General features: G+C 45.2%; 1 long non-coding RNA gene across 1 annotated transcript; it reads right to left on the reverse strand.

Moving 5' to 3' along the window:
* Positions 1-981: 981 nt before the first annotated feature.
* Positions 982-17301, reverse strand: LOC142788365 (uncharacterized). Its single transcript, XR_012889332.1, has 3 exons — positions 17212-17301; positions 6499-6553; positions 982-1139 (listed from the first exon to the last, which is right to left on the reverse strand). It is a non-coding gene; the product is annotated as an uncharacterized LOC142788365 (long non-coding RNA).
* Between the last annotated feature and the right edge of the window lie 915 nt (positions 17302-18216).

Consider the following 18216-nt stretch of genomic DNA (forward strand, 5'->3'; position numbering starts at 1 on the left):
TGTATCATGCTCTGGGAGTGAACCCGACCCTACCTGTGATGTAGTGTTTCCTTTTCTCCGGACGGCGTCCGCCCAAGTGAGAGGTCCCCGCTAATTCTTGTTGGCGTTGCCTGGCGATGGTGGTGCCGATGGGCTAGGCGATCGTTGACGTGAGACCCCGGTGAGACTGGGGTGAGGCCTGGAACCAGCAAGAGGCCCGGAACCAGAGTGGGAGCCGGAGCGTGACCCGGGCCGGGAACCTGAACGGCAACCGTGACGTGAACCAGAACGAGACCTGGAGTAGCCTCGCGATATAGATCTGGTTGGGGTCCCACTTTGCGCACTGCGGGAGTGGGTCCGAGGGTGGCTCCGGGACCTCGATACACGCACGGTGCGGTTCCTGAGACGACTCCGGGATCGGGACCGGGATCGGCTGCCATCGGATCGACCATCTGTAGAAAGCTTCGAGGCCTGGTCGTGGTCAGCGGTTGCGTAGAACTTGTTCTTGAAAGAGACAGTTCTTAAAATTCCTTGTATGCGATACTGGAGATGTCTAGGTCTGGTTGTGTGCATGAATGCGTGTCTGGCCCTGTTTCTGTGTGTGCGTGCATGTTCAAACCACACCAGGGCGTCAAAATATACTTTGTTTCATACACATGTTCCTTGTAGCGATCCGGGTTTCGTGGCAGAGTGGTGGACCTAGTCTTTTCCTAGAGCACGCATGGAAATGCTTATGCGCATGAAAATTGGAAATGCAGATCCTGGACCGATGTCATTGCAGATGGCACTGTCGACAATGATATGATGCAGTGTGCATGTGGCACATTCCTTCGAATGCTCATCTAAATAATAGCCATTCTGAAATAAATATCTATGGCATTTTTTAGTACTGCATATTTGCCACGACACATTGCCAGAAAAAAACAAACAGAACATTGCTTCTTCATATTGTTTTATATGTCAGTGTAGAAGATGCAGCGAGAACATATTGCGCAATGATGTTGAGAGCATTAGTCCATCTTCAATCATCCCCGACGTCTACCGAAATCGTATGGCATGTGCGAGCGTCTAGCCAAACATATTAAAACAATTCCGTACGTGTTGTGAGGTGTACAAGTGCATCCTGTTCCACATGATTGCCATGCGTGTCTGTTTCTGCACTGAATAAAAGAAAAACGCAAATAGTATGAAAATAAGTAAACTGAAGGGCAATGTGTCAATTTGCGACAAATAAGCTTAATTAAACGCAATGCTTGCACTGAGAACAACAAGTAAAGAAAAAGAATTACGCGAGGCCTGCATGGAAAGCGCAGAACTTTCACGGTGAATGCTAGAATCGCAGCACTTATAAAACCAGCAAACTATCTTAGGGCTACTAATACAAGTAGGCTTGGAAGCTACACCCTATACCGTAAATTACAACTTCTGTTAACATGACAAGCACTCGCTCCGCCTTTATTGGTCATTCTGCGGAGAAACGAGGTACTCGCTAGGCATTTGCAATAGGCATTACGTGCACTTTGTTTATGCGGTACCTTATGGTGAATTGTGTCCGAGCTCTTTGCAATCAGTTGGAAGGATTTGAAGACCCATAGGTATTCGTAGTGTGTGACGCCTGGTTGCACAATTTGCATTGTGTGGCTCCTTGGGATACGTCATTATACTACCAGCTATCCCATTAGGACATAACGCCTGTTTGTATGGTACTTTAACGATTGTGTTTTGTGAACCGGCATAGCTCTGTGGTAGAATACTGGGCTGCCCTGAAGAGGGCACTGGTCCGAACGCCGTTCCAACCTGCAGTTTTATATATATATATATATATATATATATATATATATATATATATATATATATATATATATATATATATATATATATATATATATATTGTATATATATTTTTGAATATATATACACTCACAGCAAAAGCTGAAGGTGTGGCCTTTCCGGAGCCTTTTTAGATGCGAAGCATCTTTTGAGCAAGCTTGATCTGGTGGCGTCCGCGCTTCACTGCGCATGTGGCTACTTTCCCTTCCTTTTTCTCTCCTCTAAGCTTTCCTACCCACATTGTTTACACTCCCATTGTGCATTGACGTCCCCTGCCTCTCTCTTCTCTCCATCGCTCCCCTCTCTTGCACCTCGTAACACTGACGCAGGCAGCGTCTGCGAGTGAGTATTTTGATTGTAAAAACTGAGAGCTTGCGCTACCCAACCAATCACTGGCCACCCCATATATATAGAGACTGGATCTTGACTTCGAAGGTATAGTGCTGGTAGGAGATTTCTACCATGCGTTGTTGAACAATAAAAAGTCGGAGCGTGCGCATTACCTAAAAGCAGACTCTGGGTCACTATGTCCAATCGGAGTCTTTTGTATCTCTTTGCTCATTAGCAGCGATTGTCATCGTCCAGTAGAAAGCACCGATCTATTATTGCGTAATTTGCGCGTCTCTCCAGCACAACGGCCAGATTAGCGCCAGCGTCAACGCTGCCGCCAGTGTAAGCGTTAGCATCCACTGCTTCGCATCTTAGCGGTAGAAGGTGTAATTTAAAAACAAAACAAAGCACACCTGCATGGTAGCTACTATGCCATGAATTATATGAAGCGTCCGCAGCGCCATTATTCTTCATTCTTTGGAGAAGCACGGTACCCGCGACACACTAGTAAGGCATTTTGTGCAATTAGTTGATACTGTGGCTGACGACGCTGGAGAATGAAGTCAAGCTTTTGTAAGGGGTTGGGGCAATAACTACCTACTCGTTACGCGATTCACATTGGGTGATGCGTGGTTGTTGTTTTAGTGTCCTAAAATGCTTCATTTCCCATCTTCATTTGATCCCTTGCCCAACACGGAGCCTGCGCACGTTGAGTTTGCAACCACGTTTCTTGTACTGGCGTAATTCAGTGGTAGAAAACTGGGCTGCCACAGAGAAGAGAAATTCGAATTTATTTTTATCCTGTGTATGTTTTCTCTTTTTTTTTTCAGACTTCGTGCAACAGCGGTTGCGATTACCGGTGGCGTTGGACAACTATGCCTGTATTCTTGTGATCTCATATTCATAGTTTGTTTTTTAAATTATGAAGGGGGATTCTGGCCCTGTGATCGTTCCGCGAAAATGGAAATGAAGGATAGTACATTGATTTGCCTAGCCTTCGGGCTGGCGGGTTCTGAACGGACTTGTGGCTTCGTTTAATGTAGTGTTTAAGTTGCGATTAGAATAAAAAAAGGAATAGTTTTGAACTTCATCACCCTATTCTAATTGGTGAGCCTAAAAGGTCACGGTGGTCAAGTGCAATCGCTGAACATATTCAAATTGTTGCTTCGTGACAAAGCAGCTCCAAGCCACGCAAATCCAAATGGTGCCGAAAGTACGAAGGCAATCCGCCTACTACACTTCATTCCCATGCTTGCTGGAGCTTCATGCATTGCTGCTCCCATAGGCACTAGCGCCAAAATTCCTTCTTGTGTACTTGTTGGAATCTCTGTACTCATGATAGCTTGCACTGCAGTAAGGCCTCGGTCACCAATCACAAACGTGTCGAGGGGCTCAACTTTTTGAAGGACCTGCGTGAACAATCCCTCCAATATTACGAGGAGATGAGATGCACCCATCTATTTGTCAATAATAAAGACGAAAAACCCTGAATTTATTTTCAATGAATTCGGGAACAGTTGCATCCACTAGTTTTCTAAGCGGTATGCTCAACATACGATGCGCTGCCTACGGTAATATAGTTACTCGTGCTGGGTGGCAGGGTCGCGTTGCGGATAACGCTAACACATCATTCACCCAACGTCTCTTTTTAACTGGTAGTATGCAAGGTATATAACATCTTACATGACATAACGCGTGTAATACCAGACCTATGATTTTGACCTATAATAGGCAGCGACGTTAGTTACAGCGTCCTATGAAGCGATCTATTTTGTCACAAAGAATTGCTCATTTTCGTTCCATGATACCGACTATGAGTGTATAACTAGTAGTAGCTCCTACTATGCAACAGTTCTTTATTTCCTGACCTTCTAAACCCAATGTTTTGGTCATTTCACTAAATGCTTGTTTTGTGGGATATAATTTTTGGCGGGCTATTTTTAATTCACTTTTTAAGTAATTTGAACGTTATTAACCAAGACTGGTATTAGGCAACAACGTGAATATTTTACTACTTTCTTATGAAATAGTGCTAGACAACCATTAATAAAAATATCCCATAAGTCAACAGCAGCCAAAGGTTAGTCACGACAAGCAAAAATGACCAAGAACGAGCTAATCGAAGTCTGCTACGTGACGGTGCGCATACAATATCTACTTCAGTTGTGCACGGGCTGAATGGTAGAGCCGTAGCCCGGCCCGGGACAGCCCGACCTACAAAATAAAAAACGCGGGCCCAGCCCGATGCTCGTAATCAAAAGCGTGGGACTAGACCAGTCCAGCCTGACAATACGGAGGTTTGCGGCGGAGAGAAGAAACCGCTTTCCGATAACGAGGTATTTTATTCAGCATATCAAAGTGAGACCTAAGCAAACAAGAAACGACAGTCACAATAGGCATATACCATTGCAAGTTGTGTAAAAATGAAATATCTACTGATTCCGGCTTCAGTGAAGTATAGCGCTTCTGCGTCTCACATCTCGCCCAACAGAAAAACCGCTTGAACTGCGAATATCATTTTGCGCAATCATCGTAAATTTACAATATTCACACTGTTTGTACGTCCAGAAGTTTAGTACCTCAAGTATATATATCCATGGGAAAGGCCGTACGCAGTACAAAACAGTTCTAGTGCAATCCGTCTGTCCTTCCACTCATCCGTCCGCCCGTCCGTCCGCCCATCTATCCATTCACCCATTTATGTGTGCAGATTCAGGAGAATTTCATTATTTAGCTGTAATTACTACAGCGTTTTTCTAAAATCCTAAAATGCCAATGGGTTCTTTGCATTCATGACTTACATTCTGTCAATTGATTTAACTGCCTAACCAAACTAATTAAAATAATAATTTAAGTTTCTTAATCACTGTTCTAACTGATGGGTTCAACCCTTTTAAGAGGCCTGCCACTACAGAAGAAGCACCTCTGAAGACGGCGAGCAAATAGCGCCGTGTTTTGATTTTTAAAGAAAATTGTACACATTTCTTATAACACACACTCTCTATCTCGTTTATATATATATATATATATATATATATATATATATATATATATATATATATATATATATATATATAAGAGAAAGAAGTGTATACCTTAGGGCTCGTTTTTTCGTGTTTTGACACAATATTTATGAGATCTAACAGACAGTAATGCCAAGGAATGTATAGGGAAAGTTATTAGAACAAATAGAATGTCGATAAGAAGAAAGAAAATTGGGTGAAAAAATAACCAGCCGTGAGCAGGAATCGAAGCGTTCGACGACGCGTTCGATTCGAAGACCATCGAACGCGTCATCGAACGCTTCGACTCCTGCTCACGGCTGGTTATTTCCTCACCCACTTTTCTTTCTTCTTATTGACATTCCATTTGTTATAACAACTCCCCTATACATTCCATGGCTTTACTGTCAGTTAGATCTCATTATGTATATATATATATATATATATATATATATATATATATATATATATATAGAGAGAGAGAGAGAGAGAGAGAAGAGAGAGAGATGTATTCATGATCCCCATAGCAATGTTTAAAATAAGATGGAACCCTACTTTTTCGGCAATACATATAATTTGTTTAAATTATTCTCCTTTGCATCCCATAAAAGCATGCTATAACTCAAACTAATGTCCCTTAAACTACATCAGCCATGCTGGCTTGCCCCAGCTGAGTATATAAACCTAACGACACCATTCATTTATGTGAGCCACCAATATGTGCACTGAAGTCGCACAGTACGGAAGCATCTAGTATTCCTCCTCTATAGAAATGCAAACACCGTGCACATTCGGGTCAGTGGCCGAGTGCCGTACTAACTGAAGTACTGCAAGAACTCGCCATAAATAATTGTAAGCCAAACAAACTAAGGTGCACGCCTCAAAAAAAGCCTCTCCTCTTCTATGAGTATGCCACCTGGAATGGAATGGGCCTGTTGTGCGTCTATTGAAACACTGCTAACTCATATTAATAATAATTGATGAGGTTTAGCGTATCCAAAAGACGATATGTTTATGAGAGATGCTGTGAGGATGGGCTTCGGACATTCCGACCACCTGAGGTTCTTTAAATGTCAACTAAACGAAAGTACATGGGCCTCCAGCACAATCGTATTTATTTATTATGTGGCCTGTGTCATCGGGATTCAAACCAGTGGCCTACGGGTTAGCAGCCGAGCATATAACCACTACACCATTGTGGCAGGTTAGTGCAATGGCTGTTAGGCTTGTTGAAAACAGAAACATTTTGTGATAGATGGGCAAGCCATCAAACACGTGAACTTAAAAACCAGCAAGTTTATATAAGCAGTGACTAGCACACTATATAAAACGTAGAAATAGCTATAGCTGTGCTTACGTCATTTGTACAAGCATATCTAATTCTCGCGCCAGCACGAGGAGGAAGTCCACATCTGCAATAAAGACCATTGCATTACGTTAGATCGAACTATATCACACTAAATAACAGTACATAACATTACGTTACTTTGCACTGCATTACATAACAATGAACTACCCTGGTTCACACACCGACAAGCTCAATATATTTAGGAAAAAGCGAGTCTATCTTACATCATGTTGGCCCGTCAAAAGACGGTTGAAAAGGGTGGCGCGATCACTTGTGATGAGCAGTGAGACACCATGCTCTTCAGCAGAGATTAAGAGGAGCAGCTCTGGCCAACCTGACGAGCCGAGGATACCGCCAGGGCTCAAGGGTTCCTGGCAGACGCCTTGGCTTGAGATCCGAAGCTATGAGGCTGCCAGATTCTTACAATAACATTTCATATTTCTCCTCCGAGATGAAACAAAACCGAGAAAGTATAGTTGCGTGCGTCTTGAAGGAAGTAGGGCTGTAATGCCGTTTCGCCTTGCTTATCCGCTTCAACGTATTTGCATGTTATAGGGCTGACCTGTTCACCAACCTAAGTCCCGAATGAAGCGCCGAAGACGGAAGCACCAACAATGGGATCACCGCATGTGTGAATGGGCGCTACAACAGGCTCTGTTCGGGAATTCAGTGTTGTGTCGGTATGTGTCATGATACCTTTCATCACTGTTTGACATGTTTGAACGACATGCGAAAACTTTAGACGTTATTGTGGGCTGCATACAACAAGTTATACGAACTAAACAAGTAGGGTACCATTTACGACAAAAAAGTTTATGCGAGAGTCATCCCAATATATTTCGTATGTGTACGTGCCCAAGAAACATCTCTCGAGTGTCAAAACGAATCCCCGACAACCGCGAACGAAGGAACATTTTTTAATTATTTATTAATTTTTCGCAGAATAGTTGGTATGCAATCGCTGATCAATAAGCCCCAACGTTTGATAAGAAGGGCCGGTGATATTTTACCCCAAGTTTCGAACATGATGTTTTGTACACTTTCTTTTCACTTCCTGCCTCCCCACAATAAGCAAGTAAAAACAATAGAAAACCTACTCGGTTTCAGTACTAATTACACGCATTCAGTTTTGCTTCGGCTCGCAGCTATCAAATCGTATTACGTTTGGCGAACCACGTCCATAAAGTAAACTTTTCTTTAGTGAGGTTTATAAGTGTTGCTTCCTTCGTATGACAATCGCCGGCATGTAAACTGAACCGCCAATAACAGTGGAGTGGGGCGCGAGATTGAAACTATGTCTAGTTGGTATTACCTCGCAATAGAACGGCAAGGCAACCACATGCAGTCAGAAGAAAGGAAGTGTAACGCTCGGTTTTGTGTAATTTCTTGTCTCTGCCTGTTGGTGGCAGCGCTGTCCACGTTATGAAGAGTGATACGCCTGATAATCTCCATCCAGTACTACGAATCGTAACAGTGTTGCTTAAGCTCACGCGAATTTGCCAGTGTCCTCGATTTTATCTCCCCATCTTTGCCTCCCTTAATCCACTTGGCGCCAGCGTAGGGTAGCAATCCATACGTGCGTCTGATTCATTTTCCTGCCTTTGTTTCCATCTGGGATGTTGCTGCACTACATCCGGTACGCTGCTGATGTTTGCTTAGGTTTCGCAGTGTAAACGTCACCTCCTATAAAAGTGGAGACTTGTGGTGGCTGTTAGACTGGCTGCCTTTGTCAGTGTATGCAACCTCACAGTCTTGAACTGGGTCCATTGAACAAAAGGCACCGTTTAGGCATTACTAGGAGTTAATTATTTATTTTGAATAGAATGCGGGTACCGATATGAGACAGATGTTGTCTTATAACTATAAGTTGTAATGTATTGTAATGCACTTTTGTTGAGGGCAGTAACGCAACAACTCTCTGCTGGTGAATTCTTACGTATTGTGTCGCATTTTCAATATTACCTAATAGAATTATACTATTTTAAGTGGTACGGATGGCACCGAAAAGATAGCGCCAGTGTAACTGGAGACTACCCCCCCCCCCCGGTTGAAAGGAGTGGTTATTCTACGTTGGGCCACCAACGAAAACTGTATAGCGAAATTACGCAACCCATTGTTCTGCATCGCTTCACTATAGAACCTATGCAAAATATCTGCCGTCTGTTGGCCGTTGTGTGCATAGCCGTCATGTTAGAGGCTAAACGTGGCGTAGTACGCACAGACCGCGCAAGTGCACGTGTGTTTACGTAGACGTATACGCAAGGCTCATTGACGTTTAGAGTTTGTCAGCTGATAATCGCAATGCCGACGTTTGCTGCGTCTCTTACAGAACACAGAGAGGAACTATGAATGCTGAAAAAGAAATGTAAGTTGTATACTTAGTTCATTGTTATTTTTTCAAACTGATGACGTTTCCAGCTTGTGCTCCGGCTGCTGTTTGCGAAACGTGTGTTTGATTTCCCCTTTCTAAGCAAGTAAGACGTACAACAGCACTTGTATTCTAGTTCACACAAGTTACTGCACGCCGAAGCAAGGTGGTGTTTCAATGTTTTCGCTAGCACACGTTTACAAAGTGAAGATGACTCGTACGCTTTACGCTGAAGGCACCTTCACCCAACAAACGTTATCGCAGATACAAAAGCGCGTGTCTACATTTCGTTAAATGTGTTTTGTTTATTATGTTTGTGTAACGGCACACGTTGAACTAGAACAAGTGCGCGTCATTGCTGCCTTCTAAGAAGGGAGCGACGATGCTAAAGCATCATTGTTTCATGATGTTTTGTTCCCCCTTCTGGAGCGTGACAAGCTACCGTTCAGGGGGATAACTTACGCATGACTGCACACGTTTTTTTCAATCATCCTACGGGCTTGACACATTCAATGAAATGCAGGCACGTGAAATTAGCCGCGATAATTCTCATTGCATTAAGGTGGCTTCTGCGTAAAGCGTACGCGTCACCTTCACCTTGTAAACTGCTGCTAGCGAAAACATTGCAAAAGCTGCCTTGATTCGGTGAGCTGCAATTTGAGAGAACACAAGTGGAAATGCTATTGCACATTTTATTTTCACGTCTTATTGCACGTCTTAGAAAGACGACTGCAAAGACGTCTTCCGAAAGCAGTAGCCGGAGCACTTTCTCGAAACGTCGTCGTGCGATAGAAAAAAATAGGAAGTGATGTTTCCGGCTTACTTTCTCGACTTCAACATTCCGAGGCTCTTCCTGTGTGCAACAATGGACACCGCAATACGTCGCCATTGCGATTATCAGCCAATACGCATGGCTCATGCCGAAATGTCTTAAGTACACGTATATGTAAGCACATGCGAATTGTGCGTACTGCACCGCGCTGGGCCTCTCACATGGCGGTATGCACAAGATAGCCGACAGATGGCAGTAATTTTACATAAGGTGTATTGAAACCTGCATGTAATGGGTCGAGAGCAAGAGCGTCAACCTGGAGTGGTCTGCAACATCCGTGAGGGCTATGTGTCAAACACTTTGTCACGAGTCTTCAGAAGTAGTAGTGTATATTTAAAAACCATTGAGTCTAGGTGTCGCCTGAAGAAAAATGGCAGATACCCTGTACAGTGAGAATCGATGATTTGTGAACCACAAGTAAGGAAGGTTGATACGTCACTTTAAAATCAGCACAACGTTACGAGGTGGAGGTAAATCACGCCGCACATGACTTCCGTGTCATGATTATCTTGTTTGGATGTGTCGTTTACCTTTCTAATCTATTCACATCACGTGATACTATATTTAGTATATGTGGAGCTAGCAAAACGGCCGCGAGCACGTTATTAGCGTGGTATGTTGTCGTGTTCTTACATGACACGCTTGTCAGGATTATCATGTTTGCAGCAGTCATGTATTGCGGCATCCATTGACGTCAAGTAACACCAAATTTTGTATATGTGGAGCTAGCGAAATGACCACGAGCGCATCATGAAGGGCCCAATGAACTCCAATGTAGCGTTGACGTGCACGCACGCTGGGCACAGCGACGCTACGTTAGCAAAACGCGAGCACTCTATAGTCTGACGCCAGGTGTGACTGGCGCGACCAGCGTCCGTCGGCATAGCCCGATGGCAACTGGCGCCGAATTCATGACGATGCGTTACCCAAACAACAACGTGTCTCACTCTTTTCGCGATGGAAACATGCAGGATGCGCTGAAACGCGCATGCATCAAAGCAACGCAGCGCGACGCACGCTTGCGAGTATATCGCAAAACCGGCGCCTGGCGTGTAAATGCCAGCGATCACACGCCGCGTCACATCGAAATGTATTGGCACCTTGACCGTGGCATGTAGTCATGTTCTTACATGACACGCATCTCATGGTTATCGTGTTTGCACCAGTCACATACGTTCGTCATTCATTGACGTCACATAATGCCAAATTTGGCATGCGTGAAGCTAGCGAAACGACTGCGAGTGCATCATGAAAGAGAGATAGAGAGGAAAGGCAGGGAGGTTAACCAAGCTTGGCTCGGTTGGCTACACTACGCTTGGGGTGGGGGAAGGAGTGGATAATAGAAGGGAAAGAGATAGAAAAGAAGAAGAGTGAGAAAGAGAAAGATGAATGGTCAGCTCGAGATTACACGGCATGTTGTCACACTGTTCTTTCACAAGCGGTCGTGAAGTCTGGTGGTCCTTAAGAAGCGCAAGAGGGCTCTCGTGGCTTTGCGTGTGTGGGAGACCGTCGGCCAAGGTCCCAGGATCTTCTCTTCTGTAAGCGGCCGTGAATCCAGCTGACGGAGCTTGGTTTCCATAACACGTCACTCAGACTGGTATGCTGGGCAATGGCATAGAATGTGCTCAAGCGTTTCCTTGCTGGCGCAGATGTTGCATGCCGAAGTGCTCGCCATTCCAAGGAGACGAGAGTACGCATTCGTAAACGCCACGCCTAACCTCATGCGACACAGTAAAGTTTCAGCGCATTGTGGGAGCCCGGATGGCAAACGAAGTTGCAAGTTTAGGTCGATCGAATACAGGTGCGTGTTGGAGAAACCCGGTGTATTCCATTGTAGTAGAGTTATACATCCAGAAAGTGATCGTAGTCGCCTTGCAGCGTCCGTTCTCAAGAGTGGTATGGGTGTACGCAGGTCTTGGTCCCGAGCCGATAGAGCAGATTCATCCGCGTGGTCATTACCGTTGATTCCGTAATGACTCGGCAACCTCTGAAGTACAATATCGTGACCTTCCTTGAGCGCATCATGGTAGTCGTGTCTTATCTGATATACTAATTGCTCGTGTAACCCATGCTGCATAACAATCCGTAGTGTCTGTAAGGCTGACCTCGAGTCGCAAAAGATTGCCCATGGGTTAGGTTGCTGCCGAAAACGTACTTTACTGCACCTCGAAGCGATGCGAGCTCTGCTGCTGTCAACGTCGTGGTGTGAGAGAACTTGTATCGAAGTAACACATTATCAGATGGAACGACCACTGCTTCTGTAGAGCTGTTGGAATTCGTCGAGCCATCAGTGTAAGTATGTATGCGGTCGAAGTACCTTTCGTCCAACAAACGCAAAGTCAATTCATTCAGGGCTAGCGTTGACATGCATGCCTTCTTAACGATTCAAGGAACTGATAAGCGCACGTCAGGTTGACGTAGACACCATAACGCAGCTGCTGGATGCATTGAAAGTTTGAAGCCAGATATGTCCCGATGCTTTGTCACAATACCTCACAACGAAGAATGCGGTCTCCACGCTGTCAAAGACGCTAAATGATGTGACCGTAGCCGTGATGAATGCCGATTGTGCGCTCTCAGCGTCTCGACAATGATATGCGTTGTGACCGGCTGTTCTTGTGCGATAACAATAGTTGCCACTGTCGATGAGCCTCTTGGAAGGCCAAGACACATCCGAAGTGCTTTGGCTTGTACGCTTTGTAGTGCACAGATGCTAGTCTCGCACGTGTTGGACAGGACAGGAAGGCTATACCAGAGAATTCCGAGAAAGAAGGCAGTATAAAGCTGCAACATGGAGTGCACGGATGGGCCTCATGATTTTCCAGCGACGAGCTTGCATACATTCGCAATGACAATAAGCTTTTTCTTCAGGTATGCGACATGCGGGCTCCAGGTTAGGTCACGATCTGCGATGACACCTAAGAATTTATGACTGCTCTTATATGCAATTGTTCTGCCATCGATGCAAAATGCGTAAAACGACATCAGTTTGCGTGGAAACGCCACCACTGCGCAATTGTTTTGTGGTGATAGTCAAACCTTGCTGGTGAAAATAGGCCGATGTCATTGTTGCCGCTTTCTGTATTCTTGCATGCAGATATCATCAGCGTATATATATATATATATATATATATATATATATATATATATATATATATATATATATATATATATATATATATATATATATATATATATATATATATATAAGCCGTCTGTGGCAGCGCTTCGGTGAGCCCGACCAGAACCTGGTTGAAAAGAGTCGGACTCAAAACACCGCCTTGTGGCACCCCACGACTTGTGAAATGCTTATTCATACGCCCATCTTCAGTTAGAACGAACTTGGATCTCTTTGTGAGGTAGCTTCTTACCCGTCGTAAGATACGACCTTTAAGTTCAGCTGCTTCAAGAGCATTGAGAACAGCCTCATGGGTCACGTTGTCATAGGCACCTTTCACGTCTAAGAACAGAGCTACCGACAGCCACTTCTTAGCTTCTGTTGCTGAACAGAGCTAAATCAATAATGCTATCAATTGAGGACCGACCTCGTCGAAAACCAGCCATAGCATCAGGATAGATGTTTTAACGTTCCAGGTACCATTCCATGCGTGTAAGTAGCATCCTTTCCATGACCTTGCTGACGCGCCTTGCAAGTGCTATAGGCCGGTATGATGCAAAATCCAATAGACACTTTCCGGGCTTCAACAAAGGCACCAGGCGACTGCAGTTCCACTCATCAGGCACCATTCAATCATGCCAAGACTTATTGAAAATGTCCAGGAGACAGCGCTGGGCCTGCGGGCCTAGGTGACGTAGGGCAGTATAGTTCACTCCATTCGGACCTGGGGCGATGAGCATTTGCATGTGCTCAATGCCGCATGAAGTTCTTTCATAGTGAATGCAACCTCCATTTGCTGATCTTGTGCGACTGGAAAATCCTGTGGCAATAGATTGATCGGTATAGAGATGTCACCAGTGACCTTTGCATGAAATTCACCAGAAACATCAAGCTCTGAGCGACGTTGATGTAGCGCCAGAGCGGCGAAGGAATGACGCTGTTGCGGATGTGAGTGAATACCTCGAAGGGTCCTCCACACGGGAGACAAAGGCTTTCTAGGGTCTAGTAGGTCACAAAAACTCTTCCATCGTTGCTCCTGGAGTTCGTGCATCCGACGCTGGATTTTCTTCTGAATGCGTCTGGATTCTCTGAGGTCATAGATAGATTTCGTGCATCTGTATCGTCTTTCGGCACGTCGGCGCACCACTCAAAATTGTTCCAACTCTTGGTCAAGTGCGGTACGTCTCGACTCTTTCGAACATATCTTTGTGTAAGCCTCCATCGCACAACAAACCACTTCTTCAATGGATTCCGGCGGTTCGTGCATGCACTTCTCTCTACTGATATCTGATACTCTTTCCAGTCAATATGTCTTGAGGGTCCAGGGGAAAAACAATTGTCCAGACCTCTGACTACCACGTACGTGGGGATATAGTCGCTACCGTGGGTTTCAATATTTGTGAACCATTGGACTTTCGTGACAATGCTATGCGACACAAATGTCAAGTCCAGGCAAGTGCTACAACTGCTATAAGTTACTCCTCGGAGACAGGTATGGCTGCCGTCGTTCAGCATCTGAAGCCCGTGCTCTGATGCGAAATCAACTATGTTCGTGCCTTCCCGATTTTTCCTGATGCTTCCCAACAGTGGATGATGGGTGTTGAAGTCACCATCAATATCCAAGGTTCTGGAGTCGTTACAAATATATCAATTGACATTTGTTGATCCAGTCGACGTGACGGCGCTATATAGGCGCCTATCAGCGTAAACGACAATTTCGTTATTAACATATAGACACACGTAGGGATTTACATTGCGAGACTCTACTCTTTCGTGAACATAAGTGAGTTCTTTACGGATGTACACAGCGACTTGACTTGGCTCAATGCACGATGAAGAAATGAGCGATTCATAGCCCGACAGTCGAGGTATTTTAGATGCGGAAGCATCTTATACTCGCGCCTTGTAGTGCGCCGTCCGCGCCGTCCGCACCACTTCTCGAACATTCGACAGCTGACGCACGCGCATGCGCCGTCGCGCCGTCGCCCACCATCTGTGCCGCGCGCGCTTCTCCTTCAAGAACATTCGACAGCTGACAGCGCATGCGCCGTCGCGTCGTCGCCATCTGTGCCGCGCGCGCGCTTCTCCTTCGAGAACATTCGACAGCTGACAGCGCATGCGCCGTTGCGCTGTATATATACTCAAGGTCGGCGCTCACTCGCTCAGTTGCCGCTCGTCGGTTGGTTTGTACGGCACGTCGACGTCCAAGGTCGCGGTGAAGTGAATTCCAACGAATCCACAAACACAATGATCGACGTCCCTTCGACCAGCGCCACCCTTTCGCATACGTGTGTACGTGTTCACTCATTTAACACCCCCTCCTACAACCACGTTAACCAATTTAGCCATCGACCCAAGTAAGTCGCAATTTAACACCCCATTTCACAACCACGTTAACCAATGTAGCCATCGACCCAAATAAGTCGCACTTTAACACCCCGTTAACCAATTATATGCTCCGCATCCTCCTCAGTGTTCCCCCGAGGGAAGCTGCGGGCAATTTTTTTGAAAATTGTGGTTTACAAATGACGATAATGGGAAACTTATTATCGAAAATGAACTGTATAAACTCAGGCAATATTGACTGCAGACCTCTGGCATTCCACTGAATTACGAAAGCACGCTTCACCTTTTCTCGGAAAGACTGATATGGTCTATGGTGCACCATCTTGTCACTGAAATCCGGCAAGGGTTGGTTCTAGTGTGTCCAAGACTTGCAGCGCGCAATCAGCGGCAGGAATCTGTAGACTAGCCAAGAGAGTGTGAATAACACTTATGAACGACCTCAGTATAGGGAAAGGGAAAACTTGTACCTCTTGGGTGGATATACTGCCTGCTGGGGCCGTATCTGTTGTTAACTGTCGATGTTGTGGTTCCGTAGACAGTGTACCCGCAGTAAAGCAGGTCAGTCAGAGCAAGATGTTCTCTGTTGCACCGCAGGGTCTTCCGGCACCTCTGGACGTACCCCACCTGGTGGCGGGGGCGGGGGAAGTTGGTGGTGGCGGTGGTGGTGTAATTGAAGGCACTTTCGGCACAGGAATGATTTTTCTTTTCTTCGAGCACCGCCGTCGACGGGAGGGCCGTCGTTGAACAACCGTTACCGCTTCCTTTCGTGAGGATCCGTCTTTCACCATTTGTCTCAGAATGCTCCTCTCCTTCTTGAGTACTGGGCAGGTTTTTGGATGAGGTCTCATGATTCCCGTTGCAGTTGCTGCATTTTAGGAGAGTTGCTTGACAAGGCTCTGTTTTGTGGGGTCCGGTGCAACGTGGGCATGCTTGCTCGTTGCTACACACAGCTCTAAAATGACCCAGTTTTAGACACAGATGGCATTGTAGTGGTCTTGGGATGTATGGTCGGACAACGTGACGAAAGTGACCAACCTTTACGTATAATGGGATGCAATCACCTCTGAAGGTCACCTTGATACAACGGAATTTGCCGAGCCGGCATGCTTGCAATATGTCCGTTGCCTCAGTAGCTGGCTGTATCAGCACAGGAAGGTCTGCGTTCGGTATGAAAATGTCAACGTCATGAATGACATCAGTTGTCGTGTCACTGTCCTGTGGAATGTAGGCACTGAGATTGATATCTCCAAGCTCCGAGACTGTTCCCAAGGTATGTAGTGCATCCGGGGGCTCAACGTCTATGGCCAAGATATTCTTCCAATGGTTGAGTCTAATATCCTTTATCTCATTAGGCACGATAACCTCGAGACGCGCTGATATCACTTGCCTGTTCGTGTTTTTCAGGTTGATCGAAGCGTCGACAGGGACAAAATGTATGGTATGGTGTTTAGAACTGGGTGCTGCCTTCACGGTGGAGACGCTAGCTGGTGAAGACACGCCGACCACTCTCATTTTAGCTTTACGCTTCACCGCAAGGATGAATTCGTCGTCGCTGTCTTCACTACTCGCCGTGTACAGTTCAGTGCTGTCACTGGGGCTGTCGTCCTCTCGGCTTTTGCGCTTCCTTGAGGTTGACGTCGAAGGTGACGCCAAGTCCGGATTGCGTACGGTGGGGTCAGGATCCATCGCTGCCCGCAGGAGAGCGATGATCCTCGGATAATGCGTAAATTCACAAAAAACCAAACAAAATAAGCAGCGTTCAGCAAAAAAACACTTTGTCGTCGTCCTAAAATTAAATTAATGAGTGTGGCATGTAGTCATGTACTTACATGAAGCGCATGTCATGCAAGTCATGTTTGGATGTGTCATTTACCTATGACACATCCAGCCCCCACTTCATATCAAGGAGGTGGCTTGCACACCTACGAAAAAAAAAATTTCTTCCTACTCCATTGCACAGATTGGTTTACGATTGGGGCATTTCGTTTTTAAATCTTATACTAACAAATACACTTTCGCTTACAAAATAAATGAATCCATTCGGCAAGCTGCACTTACAGAGCCGTGCTAATGAGCGCTGCCACCACAAACGAGTGCAGAATTACGGGCTTCATCTTCACGGCGTCTCTAAGACTCAACTACTAGTCTTTGCTTGAATTTATAACAACGGTTGACAGACAGGACATTTGTTATACAGCCTACGTACAGCTAGTCTTTCGCTGTCATTCATTATGCCCTCGTGTCTATTGTTCAGTCGTGCTGGCAGGCATACCGAATGCGTGTTCTTGGATTGTTGAATTAATTACGAAGTATTTCGATTGAACCAAATGGCAAACTACTCGTGCCGAATATTCGAAGTCTCGAATTTACGCACATTGCTATGAAATAAATAAATTAGGAATCTTGGCCAAAGTTTCAACTGGCTGCCACAAGAGCAATACGATAAACAGGCTCAAAATATGTAAGAGTGGTACCACAACAACAAAATAAAATGGAAGTTCGACAACTCGGTACTACTTTCACAACAATTTGCATTATGCCTATGCTTTTACTCTATCGATTGCTCACAAACACAAAAAAACTAAGATTGTACAAAAACAATTTAAGCACGAGTGCGTCTTACAGAGGTCATTCGTTCTTAAACGAGGCTTTTCAGTGGCTTAACCAGTGATACGAGTAGGAGACTGCGAAGCGTTTGGGCATTTTAGTCACAATATCGCAATGAGTGATATATTGATAATTGGCGCTGCAAACTCTCTCACGTCAGAATCCTTATGACGCATGTGCAAGGATACACATTGTTGTACGCTGTGGTGACGTGTAGTCTCTAGCTTCCAAAATCTGATATGTCTTTGTCGGCAGTGGTGCAGCCAGCTAACGAATTGGGGTTCTTTAGCCGTTGCACGCCATAAATAAACATCAATTTGTATGCTATGCTTAACATGTAAGTCCTGATACTCCAGATTATGCACATAAATAACGAAAATTAACGTCTCAGCTTTAGAAAGTTGAAAAGCATGCTTTTTTAGTCTTAGCGTAAAGGCACAAAGTGGTTACCATTTC

The sequence above is a fragment of the Rhipicephalus microplus genome, unplaced genomic scaffold (assembly GCF_043290135.1).
Source record: "Rhipicephalus microplus isolate Deutch F79 unplaced genomic scaffold, USDA_Rmic scaffold_56, whole genome shotgun sequence".
Taxonomy (NCBI): domain Eukaryota; kingdom Metazoa; phylum Arthropoda; class Arachnida; order Ixodida; family Ixodidae; genus Rhipicephalus; species Rhipicephalus microplus.